Source organism: Aulonocara sp. 'chitande type north' Nkhata Bay, linkage group LG2 (assembly GCF_057382095.1).
Source record: "Aulonocara sp. 'chitande type north' Nkhata Bay isolate Kocher_YH1m ecotype deep benthic linkage group LG2, A_spYH_male_GT1.1, whole genome shotgun sequence".
Classification (NCBI taxonomy): Eukaryota; Metazoa; Chordata; class Actinopteri; order Cichliformes; family Cichlidae; genus Aulonocara; species Aulonocara sp. 'chitande type north' Nkhata Bay.
In genome coordinates, this window is record NC_141345.1 from 36,507,992 (window position 1) to 36,532,228 (window position 24,237).

Sequence of the window (24,237 nt, forward strand, 5' to 3'; positions counted from 1 at the left end):
CGGTGGCTGATGCCCTCAGACGTTGGTGTGTTGGTGGTTCTTGTTGACTGGGGCTGGGCGCTCATGTATGTACCGGCTCACTCCTGGTGGCCGATTGGCGGGGCCGTGCGCCTGTGGCCCGGCTGGGCCCCTTCCGGGGGGCGGGTGCCCTCAGGCCTCTGGGCCTGAAGCTCGGTTCCTTTCTGGCACAGCTGGCTGCCGGCAGAGCCTGCGGGCACGCCACTGCAACCCCCTCTGGCCTCTGCTCCATAGCTGCTGGGTGACCTCTCGTTTGGGGCTCTACTCAGCTCTTCCCAGGAGGGTGGCACGGTTCCCCCCCTTTTGGTGGTCCTCCTCGGGTCCTCGTACTCTGGGGCCTCTGGATGTCTCGGGCCTGGATCTCCTCCATACCTGCTTCATGCCCTGGGGGACGGGGCTATGGCTCCCCACACTCCCTAGCAGATCGTTACATGGAGAAACCTTTGGAATGCAAGCATGCTGATCCACACAGGTATGCACACAGGTGTACACACGGGTGTTCACAGACGCGGACTACAGCTTTCTTGGCTGCTGCCTCAAAGCACATTGTGCGCTGTCTATCTTGCGTTCTGCACAATATCGTTTATTATTTAGTATCTACTGAAATCTACTGCTAGCTAGTTTATTGTGATGGTGCTGTATTTATTATGTTGCTTTTTTTTGTTTGCTTCCTCTTCTGTTTTTTTTCTCCATACAGGTGACCCAGGTGTTTTGTTTGTTTTTCTTTCTTCCCCCCTTTCTCACAGTCTCTTCTCCCCTCTGGTTTTCTTTCTCTCCCTCTCTTTCTTTCATTCTTTCTCCCTGTCCTATCCCCCTGTCATATCTGTCCCGTTTGTAGCAACCGAAAATAAAATAAACACATAATTATAATAAAGGTCAATCAAATGGACCAATATGGCAAGGCCATGATGATCCACTTGGTAAAATAAATCTGCTTGGCATCTTTCTTGGCCTTAAGACAACAATTCTGATGGCTAAAGATCCAAACAGGACAAAAAAAGAAAAAAAAAAGATTACTGACAAGACTGGCTAGGGATACCAACCATAGAATAGAGCTACTGTCAGCTTGGATGACATGAAGCAAGGAGTGAAAAAGACCTTGATTCACTGATACACACCACAAGGATCTAGAGCAATGACATCGGAATGTCATCCGGATTGATTAGCCTCTTGAGATAATGAGCTGGTCAAACAAGGCGATAGAAGTTACTGACATCAAGAAGAGGAAGCTCCTGACTGTGCATGGAGGGTTTTGCCCCACATCCAGGACCCTGAGCCTGTAAGAACAGGATGAGACAACAAACATCCAGGAATACATCAGGAAGATGGCCACAACTGAGTGGTGTCCCCTCCTCTTGCGGGGGAAGGGTGGAGCAGTGGGTTCAGGGTTTGGTTCAGGGGAGACTGACCAACACAGGTGTTGTCTTTCATCTAATCATGCCTGTCCTATTTGAGTTGCATGTCAGGACCTGATTGGAGAGGTGCAGTGTGTGATGATCAGGAGAAGGCAGCAGGAAAGCTGCGCAAACAAAAAGTGACAAGAAAACGCTAAAAGACTCACCCGCTTGCACCAGTATGTGTGTCTGGTCCTTTTGTACCACACATATCGTCCCAGTATACACCATTGTTCCTGTAAACCATATACCTAGGTGACTGCACACATACACACAAATCCAGCTGTTAAACTGACTTGTACTCTCAGGTCAATGTCAGATTGCTGGTTAAGGCTTCTAAATCTGAGTTGTCAGTTTTCATCTGTAGCCAATAAAGCACAAAAGAAAGTAGCTATAGCTGGCAATACCATACCACCTTTACTCATAAAGCACTTGAAAATAAAACTAAGGTTCCTGCTCTTACTGCTACCTGTCCTGAGACGGCAACAGTCGCACATTGCCTTGGACTTGGTGACGAGCATCCCGCCATCGACAGGTAACACCGCAATTCTTACCATCATTGAATGAACTTTGTGGTATTACACAAGCTGCCCACTGCCTTGGAGACCCCAAAGTTACTAACCCAACGTGCGTTTCGACTACTTGGCATTCCTCAGGACATTGTCTCCAAACGCGGGCCCTAGTTCACGTCACAAGTTTGGAAGGAGTTCTGTTCTGGGCTGGGGGCGCAAGTGAGTCTATCTTCGGGGTTTCACCCTCAGACAAATAGTCAGGCAGAGTGGGCCAACCAAGAACTGGGCTGTTCTTCGGTGTTGCGCCTCCTCCAACCAAACCACTTGGGTGGACCAGCTTGCATTGGTGGAGTACATAATTCAACATCCACTGGGGTCTCACCATTCAAAGCATCCCGGGGGTTCCAATCTCCTCTGAGGAAACCGGTTTCCTAACTCAGGTTAAAAGCGTGATTATTAATTGAGCGGTAGATTTGTCCCTGCCTAATTAATTTAATAAATGTTCTATCTGTATTTAAAGACTCTATGAGCTAAAATGAAGATACTTAAAAGAAAAATATAAACTTAAGATGAAAACACTTTCTGATGGAGAGAGACATCAGAAAGTGTTCATCCAGCAGCAGCAGGAGCAATATGTCAAGATCAGGGTTTTAATAGTTTTGCAATTTTCATTAGTTTTTATTTTTATTTAGTTTTGACTTCAGATTTTCAATTTTATATCAGTTTTAATTAGTTTTTACCAATTGTTTGCTAGTTTAGTTTAGTTTTTATTTTTTTGAAAATCCTTAGTTTCAGTTTAGTTTTGATTAGTTTCAGTTATAGTTTTAGTTGTGTTTGCAATAATTAAGTCTAACAAAATCCCAGTTTCATCATATCAGTCATTGACTTCTGCTTATCCTTGGGTATGTTGCTATTCCAGCTACCATACCCTGCACCCTGCACAGGTCGCCTGTCTGTCGCAGGGCTAACAAGCAGAGACAGACAACTCACATTCCCACCTATGGGTTCTTTAAATAAATAAATAAATAAGAAAGAAAGAAAGTGTACTTTATTGGTCCCCGTGGGGAAAATCCCTCTCTGCATTTAACCCATTCACTCAGTGAAGCAGTGGGCAGCCACTGGGCGCCCGGGGAGCAGTGTGTAGGGACAGTACCTTGTCCTAATATTTGTGTACAGCGCTTTGTGATTGCCTGTCTGCGAAAAGCGCTTAATAAATAAAGTTTACTTACTTACTTACTTACTTACCTTGCTCAGGGGTACCTCAGGGTAGCTGTTCAGGGGAATCGAACCCCCGACCTTCCGATCACGGGGCCACCACTCTACCTACTGAGCTATCCCTGCCCTAAAAAAAGTGAGGGCTTCTCTTTATGAGAAACCTACTAGACAAATATCTAAGAGCAAAGATTCCTTATAAATAAATAAATAAATAAATAAATAAATAAATAAATAAAGCCAGATGAACAACCATTGATACCAGGCAACTATAAAATGTATATCTTGGCCCCAATGAGACTATAACTCTTGCAGCACCGGGTGTTCATAATTTTGGTTCAAGTGAATTGATAAACTTTTTGAAGCCAATTGACTCACACAGTTATGTAGATGTCCCCGTCCTGTTGTCTCGGGATGCATCACGCTGCCTTGCCTGGGGTTAGCTTCTGTTTTCTGGGGGTGAGGGTTGAGTGTGCTCCCTTCTCAAGGTAAGCTAGGTTAGCCTTCTTGTGTGAGCTTTTCAAGTGCACTTTAAGGTTTGTGGGATTTTTTTCCCTTTAGAAATGTCCCTCATAATTTGTCTCTTTCCACTACAAGACACTTGTTTTATCCAAAACACAGTCATATTCAAAGTAATCCCAAATTGGACTCTGGCGCTTTCTCCCGACTTTTCCTGACATGATTCTGCGCGTGGACGGAGCAGCAACACAGACGACTCGACTAACGTGCTGCCACCTGCTGGCATAATGAGACACAGCAAGAAAAAATCTGGAAACTAAACTTCATTTTCACCCTTGGCTATTGTAGGACACGCACACATCAATGAAAACTAAACACATTTTTGCTATAAATTCAGTTAATTTTAGTTTTGTGAACACTCATTACAGTTTTAGTTAGTTTTCCTTTTTTTGTTTTTATTTTTATTTCCGTTAACGAAAATATTTTTTCACTTCTAGTTTTCGTTATTTCGTTAGTTTTCGTTAACGATAATAACCTTGGTCAAGATAATCCATTTTCACTTGGCAAATGGCCTTTAAGGTGAAGTTAAACATGTCTCTGACCAGGTTTAATTTAAGTCCTCATTTAGACCTGGATTAGCGCTAGGCTTAATTCAAGAAATTATATTATTTAACTCCAGACTAGAAAAGTCTGACACTATTTTAATTAATGTCCTAGAAACACAGTTCAATAAGTTCTTATTTAAAATGGGATTTAGTCTACAGTAGGGGGCAGACCAGTGAAAGAAGTGTAACTACACATTAAATCGCTGCGATATCTTAATACAAGACAGAAAAAATAAATAATAAATAAATAATTAATGGGGAAAAGATCACTGTGTTCTAATGCATGATAAATCACAATTTTGGTAGGGCAGAGAGACCGGGAGAGCTATAGGAACAGTGACTGTTAAAGGCAGGCTTCAGTCAGTCTAAGCTGTATTTCTTCCCATGACTGTGTTGTGTCATCATGTGATGTATGAGCAGAGATTTATGAAACACATCTGCTGCTGTATTGAATTTGACTGTTCTGAAGACCAATAAAGAATATAATATTTACTGTACAAACAACAGCAAGCTGGCTCTTTGCTGTGTGTGTTGAGTGAATCAGTATCTGTTATTAGGTTATACAACATACACACACATTCATGCAGAGCCCACTGTAGAAGTCATTACTACAGTGTGCTCTGATTCACTCAATGTACAAGTGCCCATGTATTTTGGGTATTTGTGTATAATTTTGCTGAGTCACATATCACACAGATATTCCTGTTTATCTGTTTGTCTGTCTATCTGTCTGTCCACATGTGTGTGCATCCATGTGTGTTTGTGAGTGTGTGTACATGCAGTAATGCGTTGCTGCTTGGTCGTTTAGCTTGTTGACACTTTGGGGTCAGAGCCATGCAGGGTGAATGGTGTTGGCTGACAGCGTGGAACCTCTTCATTATCCAGCCATAATGTTCTCATTGCCGTTGGCTCCTCAGGCCCCCTCCCCCACCATCATCCCCTTGCTGCCACCATACTCACACACACACACACACACACACGCACGCACCTTCACCCTCAATCATTCTTCTTCTGCCCTTTCTGTATCCATCCCTCCTCTCCTCACCTGGTTATTTCTCCCCCTGTGCTCCCATTCATTCCTGTTGATTCATCCTCTGGCTCCCTCCATGTCTTCTTTATTGTCTCTGTCTTTCTCTTGCTCTCTCTGTGCATTTTGTTGTTTTCTCTTTCCAGCTTTCTGACCCCATTCCACTGAAATTATTACTTTTTCACTTTTTCATGCTTTCCCCTCCTGTCATTTTTACCTTCATTTATAAATTTTCTTTGATTTATTGGCTTAACTGCTGTGACTTTTTGAAAGAAACTAGTTTGCCAAAACCAACTTTGCAAAAAATATCTAATAATACTTTGCATTCACATTCTATCATCTGCATGGCCACAATCTGCAGAAGGAACTGAAATGATCAGACTTGGTTACCTTGGGAGAGTTTAAGTCTGTCTTAAAGGAATTAATTTGATCTGCTATTGTATATTTTACACATGTTGGTATGGGATATTGTATTTGTTTTAAATGTTATATACTTATGTGGTATGTGTATTTTGACTTTTGTTGCCATGATGCCAAGTCTCTCTTGAAAATGAGATTTTTAATCTCAATGAGATTTTTTACCTGGATAATTAAAGGACTAATAAATAAAAATCATGGTTATAAGTTGGATAATTTGGTACAGAGAATATGAATAATGGCACGTGATAGGCAAAATGTAAAATCATCTTCATTAAACATAGAGTGTGTAAAATGTCACCATTGCATGTCAGATTATAGATTCCAACTAATTGAATTTGGTTTTCCTATTGGTATAGACTGGTATAGATGGTCTCAATGAATACAGACCTATAGCCCTCACGTCAGGAAGTGTTTCGAGCGGGTAGTGTCTCAGCACATCAGAGACTGACTACGTCCCTCGACCCCTCCCGTTTGCTTACAGAGTAAATCTGTCACGGCCAAGGCCACACAAGACAGGTTGACTCAGAGCAGGACTCACACAGAAAAGCGGGACTGCGTGGTTTACGAAGCTTTATTTACAAGACAACACAGTAATGCAAGAAATCAAGACCATGAACTATGAACTAAAGTCCAACTCAGCCCTCATCGCTTCCCCCACTGTCACTCAGCATTTGATCCCTAGCACGGCTGCATTCTCAGCCCCTACTGTATGCCCTGTACACATATGACTGTATACCAACCCACCCAATTGCCATTGCCAGATATGCTGATGACACCACAGTAAGGGGTACTTGACCCCTGTTTCAATCCAGGGGGTCAGTGTTGACATTGTGGAGGACTATAAATACCTTGGAGTTCACATTGACAATAAACTGGACTGGGCTGCAAACACCACAGCACTTTACAGGAAGGGCCAGAGTCGTCTCTATTTTTTGAGGTGACTGAGGTCCTTCAACATCTGCCAGAAAATGCTGAGGATTTTCTATGAGTCTGTTGTGGCCAGTGCGATCCTCTATGCTGTTGCATGCTGGGGGAGCAGGCTGAGGGTCGCAGATGCCAACAGACTCGATAAACTGATTCGTAAGGCCAGTAATGTTGTGGGGATGGAGCTGGACTCCCTCAAGGCGGTGTCGGAGAGGCGGATTCTGTCCAAGATAAAGACAATGTTGGATAACACCTCCCACCAACTCCATGACATGCTGGTCAGTCACAGGAGCTCGTTCAGTGAGAGACTGAGATTACCGAAAAGCACCACTGAACGACACAGGAAATCTTTCCTGCCTGTGGCCATCTCCCTGTACAACGCATCCACTTAACACACTGTTTACGGCAACAGCTACACCCTTTTTGCACATGTTCTTCCTTTTTCAGCTATTTATTAATAAGTGACCTTTATGCCATGTTCCCTCTAAGCTGCGCGCGTGCGCAATTGTGCACTGCTGGCACGTCTCTGCGCACACACAAAAAAAAATCTAACCTGAATTGAAATTAAAATTAATACATTAACAATTCTGTTTTGCAGTGTTAGTCAGTCAGTGACTGGCTGCTCCTGTATGGGATTACAACGATGCCACCTTATCCCATAGTCCAGCCAATGATGCGATTCACATTCGTATATACGCAGCTGATCAGCGTCGGTGACAGGCTATGACAGCGTCCTTATGTGCCGACACCGGTGTTTTAGCAAAGCGGCTGATGTGGAGTGAAGCCACGTTAATGACAACCTGTACAACCATTGGAGATGTGAGCAGGACAGACGGAACAACTGACGGACAAAGTGTGGACTTTATACCAGTTTTTAAATTGTGTTGATCGGCCACGTAAAACCAGAGTTATGATAAAATATCTGCAATGTTTGGTTTTCTTCCTGAATACTGTCGTTGTTTATATTTCCTACGGTAAAAACGGCGTTTTATAAGGAAAACGCTGGAAAGCCTGTGATCAAAAACAACACCAAAAAAACACCACCCTTTCCTATTGGTGGAAAAATGTACCATGTCTACCAATCAAAAAATGATATGGCAACATGGCATCTAGTTGTTTAGGGAGGGGGAAGTTTTAGGAGTGACGGCGGTGTTTTGAGATGTGAGAGATTTGCGACGTTTAGCGCAAATCTTGTGTAGTTAGTGTGTAGTTAGTGTGTAGTTAGTGTGTAGTTAGTAGTTTTGTTGTGTGTCAGAACAATGAGGCGCCTGCTGAGTGTTACAGGTGTTACAGCAGTGACACATCTGCTGCTGTCAGGCCTGCAGGTATCAGGCTGTTGTTCTCCTTCATCTCATAGTGGACAGAAATTATTTTGTGGAGCGGCACAAATAATTTGTGTGGCATCAGATTTGATGCAGAACAGCTGATTGTTCTGTAAATAGTTTGAAATGTTTATTTAAAAACGCCTTGGCTGCATTTTTAGGTAAACAGCTGCAAAAAACTTTGTTGTTTGCAAAACTCAGTTACTTTTTTGAAGAAGTAACTATATAATTAATTACCCAACACTGGTCATTATATACTGTATTTTGCAGACAGAGTTACAGACTCTCTCCCAGACCACAGACTCATAATACAAGTCAGAGCTTTATTTAAAAAAAAGAAAAAGAAGAAAGTTGTGTTTTCAAAATTGGAGTTCAAGTTATTTTTCCTTCCAATAGTGTTAACATGCTACACAGGTCATCAACAAGATTTTTTTTTTTTAATTTTCATCGTAAGTGGGCTAAAGCAGTTAATCAAAAGTAGTCTAACATAAATGCTGTAATTTGATTATTTTAATAAACATGTAACTTGGATGGATTCGATGCTGGCGTGACCACAGGGCACACGTCTGCTGTCGCTCACAGTGGTCCAAGTGTCCGCTCAGGGAGTTTGTGTGTTCGCTCAGACACATGAAACATCAGAGGGAACATTGCCTTTATGTATATATATATATACACCTGTATATATTGTGCTATTCTTAGTTAGTGTATTGTCTGTCTTTGTTAATGGTTGTTTATAATGGAGCACTGTAACGAAAAAGAATTTCCCCTAGGGATCAATAAAGTATTCTGATTCTGATTCTGATTAGTTTGGGCTCACCTCTGATGAAAAGGGTGCAGGCAGAGAGGTTGTCCCAGTGGTGCTCAAAAAATAACCTGAAACTGAATGTCCTTAAAACAAAAGAACTCATAATAGACATTAAGAGTGTGGCGATTATATCATTTTAATATCATGTTTATTCTTTTATATCCTTTTTATTAAGCTTTGAGTAATGGCATTTGATTAAAACATTTATTCAATATATTACACATATAGTTTCAATCATGTTATTACTAGAGATGGACCGATCCGATATTCAGTATCGGTATCGGTCCGATATTGACGTAAATTACTGGATCGGATATCGGAGAGAAATTTAAAATTTTTATCCGATCCAGTGAATATCACAAAAGCACCTCAAAAACTCGCTAGCATGGTATAACCCAGGTCATGACCATAGCACGTCAGAGCAGTATGCGTCACGTGATCGAGCGGTTATCGTGTGGGAGAGCTCAGAGCCATCATGTCAGCAGTGTGGATTTATTTCAAACTAAAAGACAAAAAAAGCAAGACTGCCGAATGCAACTTATGCGATGCAAGTGTTTCGCGGGGTGGTAGCAGTGTGGGGAATTTTAACACCACAAACATGATTAAACACTTACAGAAACAGGGGGGACACGGAATTTAGCCTGGCCTCCAAAGCTAAGCAGAAAAGTGTACCGTATCAACAAACGCTTTTGAAAAATATTCAGAGACGTGAGAAATTCCCTCCGGAAAGCAATAGAGCGAAGCTGATAACGGAGAAAATAGTTGAATTTGTTGTGCTTGATGACCAGCCCCTTTCCGTTGTGGAAAATGATGGTTTTCGACGCTTGATTGAGCATTTAGAGCCTCGCTACATGCTGCCAAACCGGCATTTCATCTCGGAGGAAGCTATCCCAGGCAAGTACAAACAGGTGCGCAAGTTCATCTCCGAAAGTTTGGAAATAATTCCCACGTTAAGCATGATGACTGATATCTGGAGCTCGGACGTTTGTCCGTTGTCCCTGCTAAGCCTGACTGTACACTGGATAGACTCGAGTTTTACAATGCAAAAAGCAGTGTTGCAGGCCAAAGAGTTTCGTGGTTCACACACAGGAGAGTCCATCGCTGCAGCTATGGAGGAAAAGTGCAAACTTACCTTAGTGAGCCAACCATTCAACGCTCAGATAATCCACTGCTGTACTGGCAAGCCAACAAACTTAGATTTCCCACTCTGGTTTCTACAGCAGCTAAATTTCTCTGTGCACCTACCACAAGTATTGAGAGTGAGAGACTCTTCAGTACAGCCTCCATTACCATTGATGAAAGGAGAAGCAGACTGACAGCTGAGAAGGTTGAAATGTTGATCTTTCTGAAGAAGAACCTACCTCTCAAGTGAAAAAAAAAAAGTTACAACTGCATTATTACAAGAATGTTGTTTGCTCTGCTAAAATTGCACCTTTTTTCAGTACCAAAGGGGTTCTGAAATTTACATAAAGTTGCACTTTTATTTACTTGAATTTTACTTTAAATACTTCAAGATTTAAAGTTCTGCATAATGGTGCGCACTTTCAGGATGGATATTTTGATAGTGGTGACAGCTAAACAGTGCTAAAGTTTAAATAAAGAGATATGCATTGTTGAAGTGAGCAATATTTTGGGTGCAGTCTTTTTCTTGCATTCAAGTATAAGAGAATAGCTTTAGTGTTTTGTCTTTTTAAATTTGACTTTGAACTTATACAAAAACAGTTTAAAAAATAGATATATCGGATTCCTATCGGTATCGGCAGATATCCAAATTTATGATATCGGTATCGGTATCGGACATAAAAAAGTGGTATCGTGCCATCTCTAGTTATTACACATATTGTAAAATGTGCTCATAGAAGAGTTGGCCTTCTGTCTGTAAGAGGTTACAAGCTGTATCTGGCGAGGTGAGAGGTGAGACAGAGTGCAGTGAGGTCGAGACAGCTTGCCTGCATAGACAGACAGTATATAGATTCATTTCTAGGTAAGAATTAAGACATATTTAGCTTGTAACTGCATTTTGTGCCTGCATAAGCAACAGCGTTTTTTGTAGAATGTGCTTCTGATGTTCCAGAGATAAGCGAGAAGAAGATCGACAGGAAGCACCTGGCGTGGAGACGGAGAAAATGTCTTTTTGAGTGTGTGTCAAAGGTTGTCAACAGAAGAGCTGTGGTTACTGTAACTTATGCATGTTATGTAGAGGCGGCGTGATACCCTGACATATAAAAACATTTTAAGTATGCTTTCTTGTGGGATTCATGCTGAGGATTGTGACGGTGTATTTCCTCCACACGTGTGTTTAATAAAATCATTGTTTTGACGCACTTGGACCTGTGGTCGTTTGTCTCTCACCTCAATCACGAATCGGGACAGGAGGCACAGACAGATCCACTTTACTCTCTTTATAAATGTAGATCAGGACCCACAACACAAACGCCCTGATAAAGAGGGCCAACAAAGGCTGCACTTCCTCCGAGGAAGAATAACCTGGACTGGAAGCTGCTTCTGCTCCTCAGTGGGGAGAAGCCTGCCAGCAATTGAGAAAAACTGTAAATATGCCTGTTCTCAGTGTTAATCCTGCATGTTGTCAAAGGATACCTGCTGAGCTCAACTTCACTAAAAAGAACAGACAACACTCTCTCTCCCTCTCACTCACATAAACACATTCAACAGTGTGAACATACAGTATAAGAGTTCCTGAAAGAGAATCCTTGACTCCATCCTTCAGACAAGCTGAAAGCAAGATGAGGAGAGAAGGTGGAGGACGATAGGGAGAGATAATGACATGAAGCACAGGATGAATGGAGGGGTAGATTAGAGAGGAGGACAGTAAATTGAAAGTATTGAGTTATTGGGAAAAGAGTGGAGGGTTTAAGAAAGAAGCATCCCCAAGTGAGTCAAGTTGGCAGTCGAAAGAGGAAAGAGACAAAGAGAGGCGAGAAAAATAGGGTTCGGGCTGAGGAGTGGAGAGTATGTGGAGAAATGTTAGAGAGAGGATCAGAATCCTTTTATTGTCATTAAATATCAAATGTTCAATGAAATTAGAACCAACGCCATGGTAGCAAGATTTAACAATAAAAACAAATAAATAGCTAGCAATAGAAACAAATCTAAAACTACAAATTATACAATCACAACTATACAAATGTAAAACAGACAGATAAGAGAGAGAAGAGAGACATGATGATATATGGTTATACCAAAACTAGAGGGCCAAAGTTGAACAAGGGAGGATAAAAAAAATCGAATCAGAGAAACTTTATCAATCCCAGAGGAAAATGTAGTCGTCATAGCTGCGCATACATACAACAGACAAAGTGATTGTATAAAATGAAGCATAGAAATAGAGATATAAATAAATGTATACATAAAAAATATATATATATTAACATTTATGTTTCTGGGATATTACAGATTAAGTGTACAAGCGTGTAAGTATACGTTGCATACATAGTGACAGTGCTAGCAGTCTTGCCAGAAATCTGTCACTGAGGGTGGCGAGCTTCATGCTGAAAATAGACTCGGCCTTCCTGATGACTTTATTCAGTCTGTTTGCATCCTCTGCCTTGATGCCTGTACCCCAGCACACCACAGCAAAAAGAAGAGTGCTTGCAGTACTGATAAAACAGATGCAATAGCATGCTGACTGAGCTGAAGGACACTTTTTGCAGGCAACGTGTCTGTGTTGGCAGACCACTCCAACTTGTCAGCTAGTTGGACTCCCACTTGTAGGATGTGACTATTTCCACATTGGTCCCACCAATGCAGACAGGGCAGGGTGGGGATTTCTTCCTGCCAAAATCCACCTCCAACAGCTTTGTTTTGGCCACATTCAGGTGTAGGGGATAAAGCGGTCAATCAGACCTCTGTATTCCTCCTCTTGTCCCATCTGAATTTCTGGAGAAAACAAGTTTATGTGATGTGCTTTAAGTCGACCATATAGATCGTGAAGAGAAATGTGGACAGCCAGCCAAATTAGCCAGAAAGCTATGATGGAAAGAAAGAAACCAGCACATGACACCAAGTGTTAGTGGTTTAACACCATTTAAAGTAATACAGCTGTTCTCCAGGGAGGACAAAGAAGTGGAACCATAACCCTTCCATTTTATGAGACAAATCAAAGAAGTAACGGCAGCTAACATTTTTCCTCCAAACAACAACACACAGGAGGCGAACTGGTGAAGCCTGGAGTCTGGGTCAAAGCGATAAGGAGAAAAACATGATCACAACCCTGGTTGGAAGGCCCATATCAGGTACTCTGTGTCATCTGCACCCACCTATAAAACCACAATGTTAAATTCACTTTTATACTCTTTTTATGGGAATAGGCAAGGTTGGGACCTGCACGACTGGTTTAACATCAACTATTACATTGCACAAGCCACTGACCCTTACCACAAGCACTGGTTTGTTAACCATACCACTGGAAGGGCTAATGTGTGATGATTTTGTGGGGATTGAAGGCTGAGAGCTAAACTCCCTCCTGATTGGAAAGAAACCTGTGCACCAGTTTTGCCTTTTAAAATGTTCACCTTCTTGGACTTTAAGCAACTAACCAAAGCCATAAAGGACCAAAAAAACGTGAGTTAATATCCCCAGACTCTGGAGGTGTGTTTGTGGACATGACTGGTGTTCAATGAGGAGTGCCCAACAAATATAAAACTAGAAGTCAAATAGCTGTTGGGTTTGAGTCACCCTTTTTTGGTGACTATAACAATTAATAAAAATGGAGATTGGATCAATTATCTCTACCACAACCAACAAAGATTCCCAAATCACATCTGGGATGCTGTGAATGGGCTTTCTGAACAACTGCATGCAACTTCTGTGATGGCTTAGGAGAATAGATTGGCTTTGGCAGAAAGGGGTGGAGTATGTAGAAAGTTCAAAGGTACCTGTTGAACATTTCTCCCTAAACACTGCACCTGATGGAACAGTTGCTAAAGCATTAGAAGGGTTCACTGCCCTTGCCTGCCCTATGCTTACTATTAGCATTATGCTGTAGAACGCTGTTTAAATGAACTGTGTTCTTTGAAGGAATATGCAGGTAGGTCACGTCTGTCCTGTGGATGAGTGTAGATTGGTTCACATAAATAAAAGATGTGTAAAAAGACTTGGCAGAATCCCCCCACCCCCCAGTGAGCACTTACATAAACTTTCTGTGTTGTCAAGACTCACTCTCATTTCATCAGTCCATAAAACCTTAGAAAAACCAGTCTTGAGATATTTCTTGGCCCAGTCTTGACGTTTCAGCTTGTGTGTCTTGTTCAGTGGTGGTCGTCTTTCAGCCTTTCTTACCTTGGCCATGTCTCTGAGTATTGCACACCTTGTGCTTTTGGGCACTCCAGTGATGTTGCAGCTCTGAAATATGGCCAAACTGGTGGCATCTTGGCAGCTGCACGCTTGACTTTTCTCAGTTCATGGGCAGTTATTTTGCGCCTTGGTTTTTCCACACGCTTCTTGCGACCCTGTTGACTATTTTGAATGAAACGCTTGATTGTTCGATGATCACGCTTCAGAAGCTTTGCAATTTTGAGACTGCTGCATCCCTCTGCAAGATATCTCACTATTTTTGACTTTTCTGAGCCTGTCAAGTCCTTCTTTTGACCCATTTTGCCAAAGGAAAGGATGTTGCCTAATAATTATGCACACCTGATATAGGGTGTTGATGTCATTAGACCACACCCCTTCTCATTACAGAGATGCACATCACCTAATATGCTTAATTGGTAGTAGGCTTTCGAGCCTATACAGCTTGGAGTAAGACAACGTGCATGAAGAGGATGATGTGGACAAAATACTCATTTGCCTAATAATTCTGCACTCCCTGTATATCATTCGGATCATCTAATTTGGAAGGAACTACTCCCTCTTCCACCTTTCATAGTCATATGCGAAATACGGCTGTATAAATGTGTCGCAGCCCCTGGCATGCACACTCACAACATTGGCTGAGCGTAAACAGTCATGTGTGGACGTATTTTACCTCCACAAACAGCCAAGATGCGGTTTGCGATACATGTGGTAAGATAGTGAGATGTTGTGGCAACACCACCGACCTCGTCAAACACCTCAGAGTAAATCATATCACAGAATACGACGAGCTTATGTTGAGGCGAACTGAAGAGGAGGACAGGGACAGGTGCTGCTAGGGAAGACAGACGTCCCTCGTGGAGTCCTTTAGTGCTGCAGGCAGGCGATATGCTCAAATAGTGCACACCTTCAGGATTTTTTTATTTCTATATGATTATTCTGCATTATTAAGCAATAAGAACAAGTAGTCTGATGTCCTGTAATCAGTATGAAGCTATAATATTATATTATTATTACAATTACATAGTGTTTCATCGGATTTGAGGTGTTACCTCCTTTGACAGTATCACAGTATCAGCTTAAAGCACTTGTTGCAGGCTGCTGAGTTTGCATATTTTGCTATGAAGTACAGCCAGACTTTGACCGCTTCGCCTTGGGCATTTTTAATCTGTAGCTCTGCTCTAAAAGAACGTACCTGGACCCGCCTACTATCTTTGGAAACGTAAAATGATTGGCTAGAATTCAAAGTGTATCACATCTGAGGAAATAAAGCACCGAAATGTGCGCTGCTTTTCGGTCAGGTTACTACCGTTTATGTCAGAACCGGTGCCATCATGGCACCGGATACCGGTACCCATCCCTAGTGGAGACACATGAGGACACAGCTGACACACATGAACCTAATGATGGGACAGGGGAGGTGAAACTAAATACAATGAACAAAGAACACCAGAGTCTTTCAAAATAAAACAGGAAAGTTTCTTTACAGATTCAAATTTGACCCTCTCACAGGCCACTTCATTGCTGACAAACAGAAATATCTCACTTTATATTTTTCAGAAAAAATTCAATAAAGGAATTCGGTGTGGTGTGTGTAGCAGTCTGAAATTTACACAGACTTGCGATTGTCCTCATTACAGTAAATTTTACAGCCAACAACCCTTTCAAATGTATTAATGCCATTAAAGCTCACTGGTGTCTGATTACTTAGACCCCGTTTTTGTTAAATTTATCTACGGAAGGTTTCTGCCTGAAGATCGTGAAAATGTGGATTCAGAAGGTGAGCCAGACTTATTGCAAAACATAAATGAATTTTTGGGTTATGGACCATGCACAAAAAACACCTTTTCTTCAACTTTTAATCACTTCATTGTGTTAAGTATCTGTCTAAGCAAACGTTTAGCGCTACCAGAGAGGGGGATCTGATGATCTGTGCTCTGATACTCAAGCGACCCGTCGCACATTACTGACTAATTAGACTGTACAGTTTCAAATTTTCAATTTCAGACTAGTTATGATTATATGCCCCCTTAGCTCTAACTGTACAAGGTTGCCAGAATGAGCTTACGTGCACTCCCCATAACACCTTCATAATATTCTGCATAATTGGGTATATTGTCTGGAGGTGGAAAATTCTAAATTTGTCTAATTTCCATGTTATTGAATTTATTTCTGACATCTACAGTAGAGTGTGATGAATCATCACTGTGACTCTGTTCTGCATTTCCACCTTGTTAAAATGAATCAGCTACTCAGAGGGTATATGAACATCTCCCGCTCTTTGTGCCAGCTCCTCTGAAGCTTGATTAATGGCTTTAATGGAAAGGATCAGCTGAAATGTTTTGTGACAGTGTGTTTTGAGCCTCATTATCGTTTGACTGCATCTGGGGTACTTCTGTCTCCACACCTGAACAGTGACAGCTATTTTGCAAAACACTTCGTGGTAATTGAGCTAAGGCAAAATTGAGGTCGTTACGATTGTTCACAGTGGGGTCATTGTTTTGTGAAAGTGTGTTGTCAGAATCAGAGCTATTGAGTTTATCATGGCTGGAGCTAAGTTTCTGATTTCTGATTGATGTCCTTTCCCTCCGACTCTGTTTTCACTCACAAATGTAAAATAAAAAACTTAAAAAAACCCCAGATAATTTATTCTTATTTTAACATTGAAAAGAGACAGACTGTACGAAACAACAAAGAGACATACTGATGTCTGTTATTCCTCTTCTTCCTCCTCCTCCTCTTTTTGACCTTCCCGTTCTTCACGTTCTGAGACGATTAAAGTTCCCCCCTAAATAGACAGTGAAGAGAAAAAGGAAGTAAGTAAGCCAAGTTAAAACACCCCTAGAATGGGATTCGTTCATCTAGGCCTCTGAGACTCGGAGGCCTCTCTCACTGGTCATTGCGTGGCCTGAAAGTCAGGTGGCCTAGCTCCTCCAACAATCGGTCTCTTTCCGAAACTGTTAAGTGAATATTTTTGTGTCCCACGACGGGGGCTGGTGGTGTTGGTGGTGCTGGACCCACTTCTGAAGACAGCGGTGAGGCTGACTAAAGAGAAAATAATCCAAATCCAAGAAATCTAAACAGTTTTAAAAAACAAACAAAACATTAAAATAATGTTATTGTTATTGTCTAAAATTATACACATTCATCAGAACAATTACAAACTCACCGATATCTGGAATGGATAGAGGGCTGGAAAAGACTTTACTTAAATCAGAGTCTAAAAACGAATAAAGAAAAGAAACAAGTTTAAAAACATTTAAAAATAAGACACGAGCAAAAATGCTGTGACGTACCAGAGGAAGCCATGTTATCTGGCCGAGAGTTTAACTGTTTTTAACCTGAAGTCTTTTATATATTTTAAAGTGTATAGTAGTGTGAAGATGCACCTGACTCTCTTGGGGATTTTTGCTCCGATACGACCCTCTCACCCTGAGGTGGAGCATGTGTAAGTCTAACTTTGATTCTGATTTTCCTTTTTTGAATTAAACAAACACAAATAAAACAAATGAAAGCCTTCCAGCGGAGCATGCAGCCTCCAACTCCCCCCCCCATCCTCACTGCCCTCTGTTGTTACAAAAGCAGCGGTTTAATTAAGAATAACGTTTTTTTTTATTTTTTATCATGGTTTAACACATAGTGGTCGAAACAGGTGACATTTGTGGTCATAACTTCTTTTTTGTCTAAAATGACATCTGCGCTTCAGTTGTTTTCACTTGCACATGCTAAAGCTTATGCTACAATAAGTACTAAAAGGGACTAAAACGTTAATCTATGAAAATTCTAATTTGAATAAAATAGAGCAGTTCACTCCTCCTTGAATTGCTACCTTATCGTGGTGGAGGGGTTTGTGTGTCCCAGGGATCCCAGGGGCTATGTTGTCTAGGGGCTTTTGCCCCCTGGTAGGGTCTCCCATGGCAAATTGGTCCTGGGTGAGGGACCAGACAAAGAGCGATTCAGAAGACCCTTATGAAAAGGATATCGAGGGAACAGTTTACCCTGCCCGGGATAGGGTTACCGGGGCCCTGCCCTGGAGCCAGGCCCGGGGAGGGTGCCCGAGGGCGAGAGTCTGGTGGCCGGGCCTTAGTCCATGGGGCCCGGCCGGGCACAGCCCGAAGAGGAGCCATGGGCCCATCCTCCCGCAGGCCCACCACCCGCAGGAGGAGCCATTGGGGTCGGGTGCATTGTGTGTCGGGTGGCGGCCAGGAGCGGAGGCCCTGGCGGACTGACCCCCGGCTGCCAAGACTGGCAATAGGGACATGGAATGTCACCTCTCTGGTGGGGAAGGAGCCTGAGTTAGTGCGTGAGGTTGAGAGGTACCGGCTAGATATAGTCGGGCTCACCTCTACGCATGGCTTGGGCTCTGGAACCAGTCTCCTGGAGAGGGGCTGGACTCTGGCTCAGTCTGGAGTTGCCCCTGGTGAGAGGCGGCTGGCTGGGGTGGGTATTCTAATATCCCCTCGGCTTGCTGCCGGTATGTTGGGGTTTTTCCCGGTGGACGAGAGGGTTTGTTCCCTGCGCCTTAGGGTCGGGGAGCGGGTCCTGACTGTCATCTGCGCTTATGCGCCAGTTCAGAGTACCCAGCCATCTTAGAGTCCCTGGGGGGGTGCTGGAAGGTGCTCCACCTGGAGACTCTGTTATCCTGCTGGGAGACTTCAATGCTCACGTGGGTAACGACAGCGAGACCTGGATGGGCGTGATTGGAAGGAACGGCCTCCCTGATCTGAACCCGAGCGGTGCTTTGTTATTGGACTTCTGTGCTAATCACAGTTTGGCCATAACGAACTCCCTGTTCGAACATAAGAGTGTCCATAAGTGCACGTGGCACCAGGACGCTCTAGGCCGTAGGTCGATGATCGATTTTGTAATCGTATCACCAGACCTGCGACCATATGTTCTGGACACTCGGGTAAAGAGAGGGGCTGAGCTGTCAACTGATCACCACCTGGTGGTGAGTTGGATCAGGTGGCGGGGGAGGACGCTGGACAGACCTGGTGCACCTAAACGCGTAGTGAGGGTGTGCTGGGAACGTCTAGCAGAGGCCCCAGTCCGCGAGATCTTCAACGCACACCTCCGGCAGAGCTTCAACAGCATTCCGAGGGAGACTGGGAACATTGAGTCCGAATGGACCATGTTCAGCGTCTCCATTGCCGAAGCTGCTGCATTGAGCTGCGGCCGCAAGGTGGTTGGTGCCTGCCGTGGTGGTAATCCCCGAACCAAATGGTGGACACCAGAGGTGAAGGGAGCCACCAGGCTGGTTAGCCTGTGGGACTCCGGAGGCAGCCGACAGGTATCGACAGGCCAAGCGGAATGCTGCTCGGGCAGTGGCTGAAGCAAAAACTCGGGTGTGGGAGGAGTTCGGAGAGGCCATGGAAAAAGACTTTCGGACTGCCTCGAAGAGATTCTGGCAAATCGTCAGGCATCTCAGGAGGGGAAAGCGGTGCTCTACCTGCACTGTGTATAGTGCTGGCGGAGCGCTGCTGACGTCGACTGAGAAAATTGTCAGGCGGTGGAAGGAATACTTCGAGGACCTCCTTAATCCCACTGACAAGTCTTCCGAGGAGGAAGCAGAGTCTGGGGATGAGGGGAATGACCCGCCAATTTCCGGGGGCGAGGTCACTGAGGCAGTTAAACAACTCCTTGGTGGCAGAGCCCCTGGTGTTGATGAGGTCCGCCCCGAGTTCCTGAAGGCTCTGGGCTGTCCTGGTTGACACGCCTCTGCAATGTTGCATGGAGATCAGGGGCAGTACCTGTGGACTGGCAGACCGGGGTGGTGGTCCCCATCTTTAAGAAGGGGGACCGGAGGGTGTGTTCCAACTACAGGGGGATCACACTCCTCAGCCTCCCTGGGAAAGTCTATGCCAGGGTGCTGGAAAGGAGAGTTCGTCCGCTAGTCGAACCTCGGATACAGGAGGAACAATGCGGTTTTCGTCCTGGTCGCGGAACACTGGACCAGCTCTTTATCCTCTCAAGGATACTCGAGGGTGCATGGGAGTTTGCCCAACCAGTCTACATGTGTTTTGTGAACTTGGAGAAGGCATTCGACCGTGTCCCTCGGGGTGTCCTGTGGGAGGTTGTTAAAGTTCGTTCAGTTTGGGTAAGAGAAGAAAAGCAGGCTGAGTCCGAGTAGGTGACAAAAATAGTGATCTTTATTGTACACACTTTGCGCAGTCAGTGTGGGAAGACAATTTGCAATACAATCCTTCCTCGAATGGACCGTCTCGCCTCCTTATATTGCCATGATGACATCACAGTTAGATCTTTACTGGAAATGATAACAATTGCCCACCTCTCAAAAAGTTCTCCTTATATGGACATCAACTGCTACTTTTAGAGAAAAACAAGTGTGTATTATATTGTGCATTTTGTGACAGTATATCTATCAGAAAAACTGTCCTCAGACAACCTTCCTACTCTTACTAAGTGTGTGTGTACGTGCGTGTCTTACATAAGTGTGTGCATGTTGTTACAGGCCTGAGTACGTGCAGAACTGCCTGTTACACAGGGCTGGGTCCAAAAGGACCCACCAGTCCGAGCGGTTAACTGCTTAAGCAAATAGAAAGAATCATACAGAACAACAATAGACTGACTAGAGTACTGATAATCTGCGTGCATTAATATTTGCTCAGAGTAACATAGATGTGATTCAAAGATTATTCTGTCAACTGATTCAACAATGGTAAATGATTAATCAATGATAATTCTGATTATAACTGTGGTCATAAGAATACAAAATAAAATATCTCCTGGGCACAAGGTGTTGCGGGAGTATGGGGTGTCTGGCCCATTGCTACGGGCCATTCAATCCCTATACAACCGTTGCAAGAGCTTGGTTCGCATTGCCGGCAATAAGTCGGACTCGTTCCCGGTGGGTGATAGGCTCCGCCAGGGCTGCCCTTTGTCTCCGGTTCTGTTCATAATTTTTATGGACAGGATTTCTAGGCGCAGCCAAGTGGCGGAGGGCTTTTGCTTTGGTGGCCTCAGAATCTCATCTCTGTGCTCATTCTGTTGGTTTTTGTCTTTTGCCCTTCTCCCCCATTCCTCTTCTCAGCTGTTTCTCTTTCCCTCTTTCTTTCTCCCCTTCTTTCCCCCAGTCAAGTCTGTCCCGTATTCAGTAAGTGAAAATAAAATAAACAATAAAAGGTGAATCAAATGGACCATTACGGCAAGGCTGGGATGGTCAATTTGGTAAAGTAGATTCGTTGGGCATCTTTCTTTGCCTTTAGACAACAATTCTGATGGCAAAAGAGCCAAACGGGACAGGCAAAAAAAAAAAAAAAAAAGAATCTCATCTCTGATTTTTGCAGATGATGTGGTTCTATTGGCTTCATCGGGTGAGGGCCTCCAGCTCGCACTGGAACGGTTCGCTGCCGAGTGTGAAGCAGCGGGAATGAGGATCAGCACCTCCAAATCTGAGGCCATGGTTCTCAGCTGGAAAAGGGTGGAGTGCCCACTCCGGGTCGGGGATGAGTTCCTGCCCCAAGTGGAGGAGTTCAAGTATCTCGGGGTCTTGTTCACGAGTGATGGGAGAAGGGAGCCGGAGATCGACAGACGGATTGGGGCTGCAGCTGCAGTAATGCGTAGGCTGCACCGGTCCGTCGTGGTGAAGAGGGAGCTGAGTGTAAAAGCGAAGCTCTCAATTTACCGGTCGATCTACGTCCCTACCCTCACCTATGGCCACGAGCTGTGGGTAGTGACCGAAAGAACGAGATCGCGGATACAAGCGGCAGAAATGAGCTTCCTCCGAAGGGTGGCTGGCCTCTCCCTTAGAGATAGGGTGAGAAGTTCGGCCATCCGGGAGGGGCTCAGAGTAGAGCAGCTGCTGCTCCACATCGGAAGGAGCCAGCTGAGGTGGTTCGGGCATCTGACAAGGATGCCCCCTGGGCGCCTCCTGGGTGAGGTGTTCCAGGCATGTCCCACCGGGAGGAGGCCCCGGGGCAGACCCAGGACACGCTGGAGAGATTATATCTCTCGGCTGGCCTGGGAACGCCTTGGTGTTCCCCCGGATAAGCTGGAGGAGGTGGCTGGGGAGAGGGAGGTCTGGGCCTCTTTGCTTAGGCTGCTACCCCCGCGACCCGGCCTCGGATAAAGCGGATGAAGATGGATCGATGGATGGATAGAGCAGTTCACATGCAAAGGTCTTTAAAAAAATCTCCTGGCAGTGATACGGTAATCAAAGTATAAAGTGCTCAGCTAATGTGTGGCGATCCTTAGTCTGGTAAAATATCTGCCACAGTCATATGCAGGAAACAAATACAAACACAACTCAGCTCCATCTGTAACCAACTGTTCATGTTTTACACTCACATAAGGACTTTAAGGACTGTTAGGAAATCGTTATGCATTGTTCTACATATTCACTCACATTCATACACACATGTATCTATTGCTGACACATTGTTTTCTACATCTCATATGTGTACACTCTTGGTCTGTAAATGACACACTGCCTTTCAACACCACAGTACAGTTGTATTGTTGCTATAGTAAACTGTCAGTTTAATTTGAACTGATTCGATCAAGCATAACAATGATTATCTCTTCACTGTTGCACCTGTTGGTATTTTAGGGAGTGAACATTTTGTCCCCAAAGCTGATGTGTTAGAAAAGTAGGAAAAAACTGAAAAAATTTAGTTAGTTAGACAAGGGACAGGTTGTTGGACAAATGTATATATATATATATATATATATATATATATATATATATATATATATATATATATAGCCTGCACCTGGCAAGACCCCAGGTGCAGGCTGTGTAAAGATGCCCCAGAGACAATCCAGCACATAACAGCAGGGTGCAAGATGCTAGCAGGCAAGGCATACATGGAACGCCATAACCAAGTGGCCGGCATAGTGTACAGGAACATCTGTGCCGAGTATAACCTGGAAGTCCCGAGGTCAAAATGGGAGATGCCCCCAAGGGTGGTGGAGAATGACCGAGCTAAGATCCTGTGGGACTTCCAGATACAGACGGACAAAATGGTGGTGGCTAACCAACCGGACATAGTGGTGGTAGACAAACAGAAGAAGACGGCCGTAGTGATCGATGTAGCGGTTCCGAATGACAGCAATATCAGGAAGAAGGAACACGAGAAGCTGGAGAAATACCAAGGGCTCAGAGAAGAGCTCGAGAGGATGTGGAGGGTGAAGGTAACGGTGGTCCCCGTGGTAATCGGAGCACTAGGTGCGGTGACTCCCAAGCTAGGCGAGTGGCTCCAGCAGATCCCGGGAACAACATCGGAGATCTCTGTCCAGAAGAGCGCAGTCCTGGGAACAGCTAAGATACTGCGCAGGACCCTCAAGCTCCCAGGCCTCTGGTAGAGGACCCGAGCTTGAAGAATAAACCGCCCGCAGGGGCGTGCTGGGTGTTGTTTTGTTATATAGATATAGATATATATAGATATATATATAGATATATATAAATATAGACATATGGTAAATTTATGTTTGCACCTTTCACACAAAGGGGAAAAACCACTTTATTGTAAAAGTATCCATGTGCGTGTGTCAGCTGTAAAAGATGCGTCAGTGTAACTCCACAAAGCCAATGCAGATAGCTGTATGCGAGCCTACTTGTGTGTCCATGTATGCGTGAGTGAACTGTCAGTAGTCACAGCACTGCCAGTACTTCATATCCACAGCTCTCTCTTCATCTCTCTTTCTTTCTCCGTGCGTCTCTCGCACCTGATCATTTGTTGCTGCTTGACAGTTCTCATTATTGCCTTGGCACTAGCTCAGCATGTCCTGCCAAAGCAAGACACTGAAATGGAATTTGAAAAAGAGGGAGTGTGTAGAAGACTGTAAATGAAGAAAGCTAGGAAGATGCTGACAGAGAGAGAGAGAGAGAGACAGAGAGAGAGAGGGGGGATCAGGACAAAGGGGGAAACAAATGAGAGAAAAGCAGAATAAGACAAAGTAAGAGAGGAGTGTTGGATGCTGCTGCACAATTAAAAGCACTTACCTCTCCCCAGAATGACAATGAAGCAGCAAAAACAATGCTGACAGAGGTATTAACATGGACATATTTACCTCTACACAGACAATCAGACAACAACACTGACACTGCTAAGCATGGAGAGGACCACACTGTTGTCACAGCAGTCCCATTCAAACATTAAGGGGAGAAACAGCAGCAGTAAAGGCCTTGATGCTAACTGAAGGTGGTACCTGTGTGACTGTCTGTTCTTGTATTTGAAGTTTCTGTCAGCAGTACTCACTTCTTT

At 43.9% G+C, this 24,237-nt stretch overlaps 1 non-coding gene across 1 annotated transcript; it reads right to left on the reverse strand.

Annotated features, from left to right (window-relative positions):
* Positions 1–3,277: 3,277 nt before the first annotated feature.
* Positions 3,278–3,333, reverse strand: LOC147338357 (U7 small nuclear RNA). The gene has a single exon (XR_015125130.1). It is a non-coding gene; the product is annotated as a U7 small nuclear RNA (small nuclear RNA).
* Between the last annotated feature and the right edge of the window lie 20,904 nt (positions 3,334–24,237).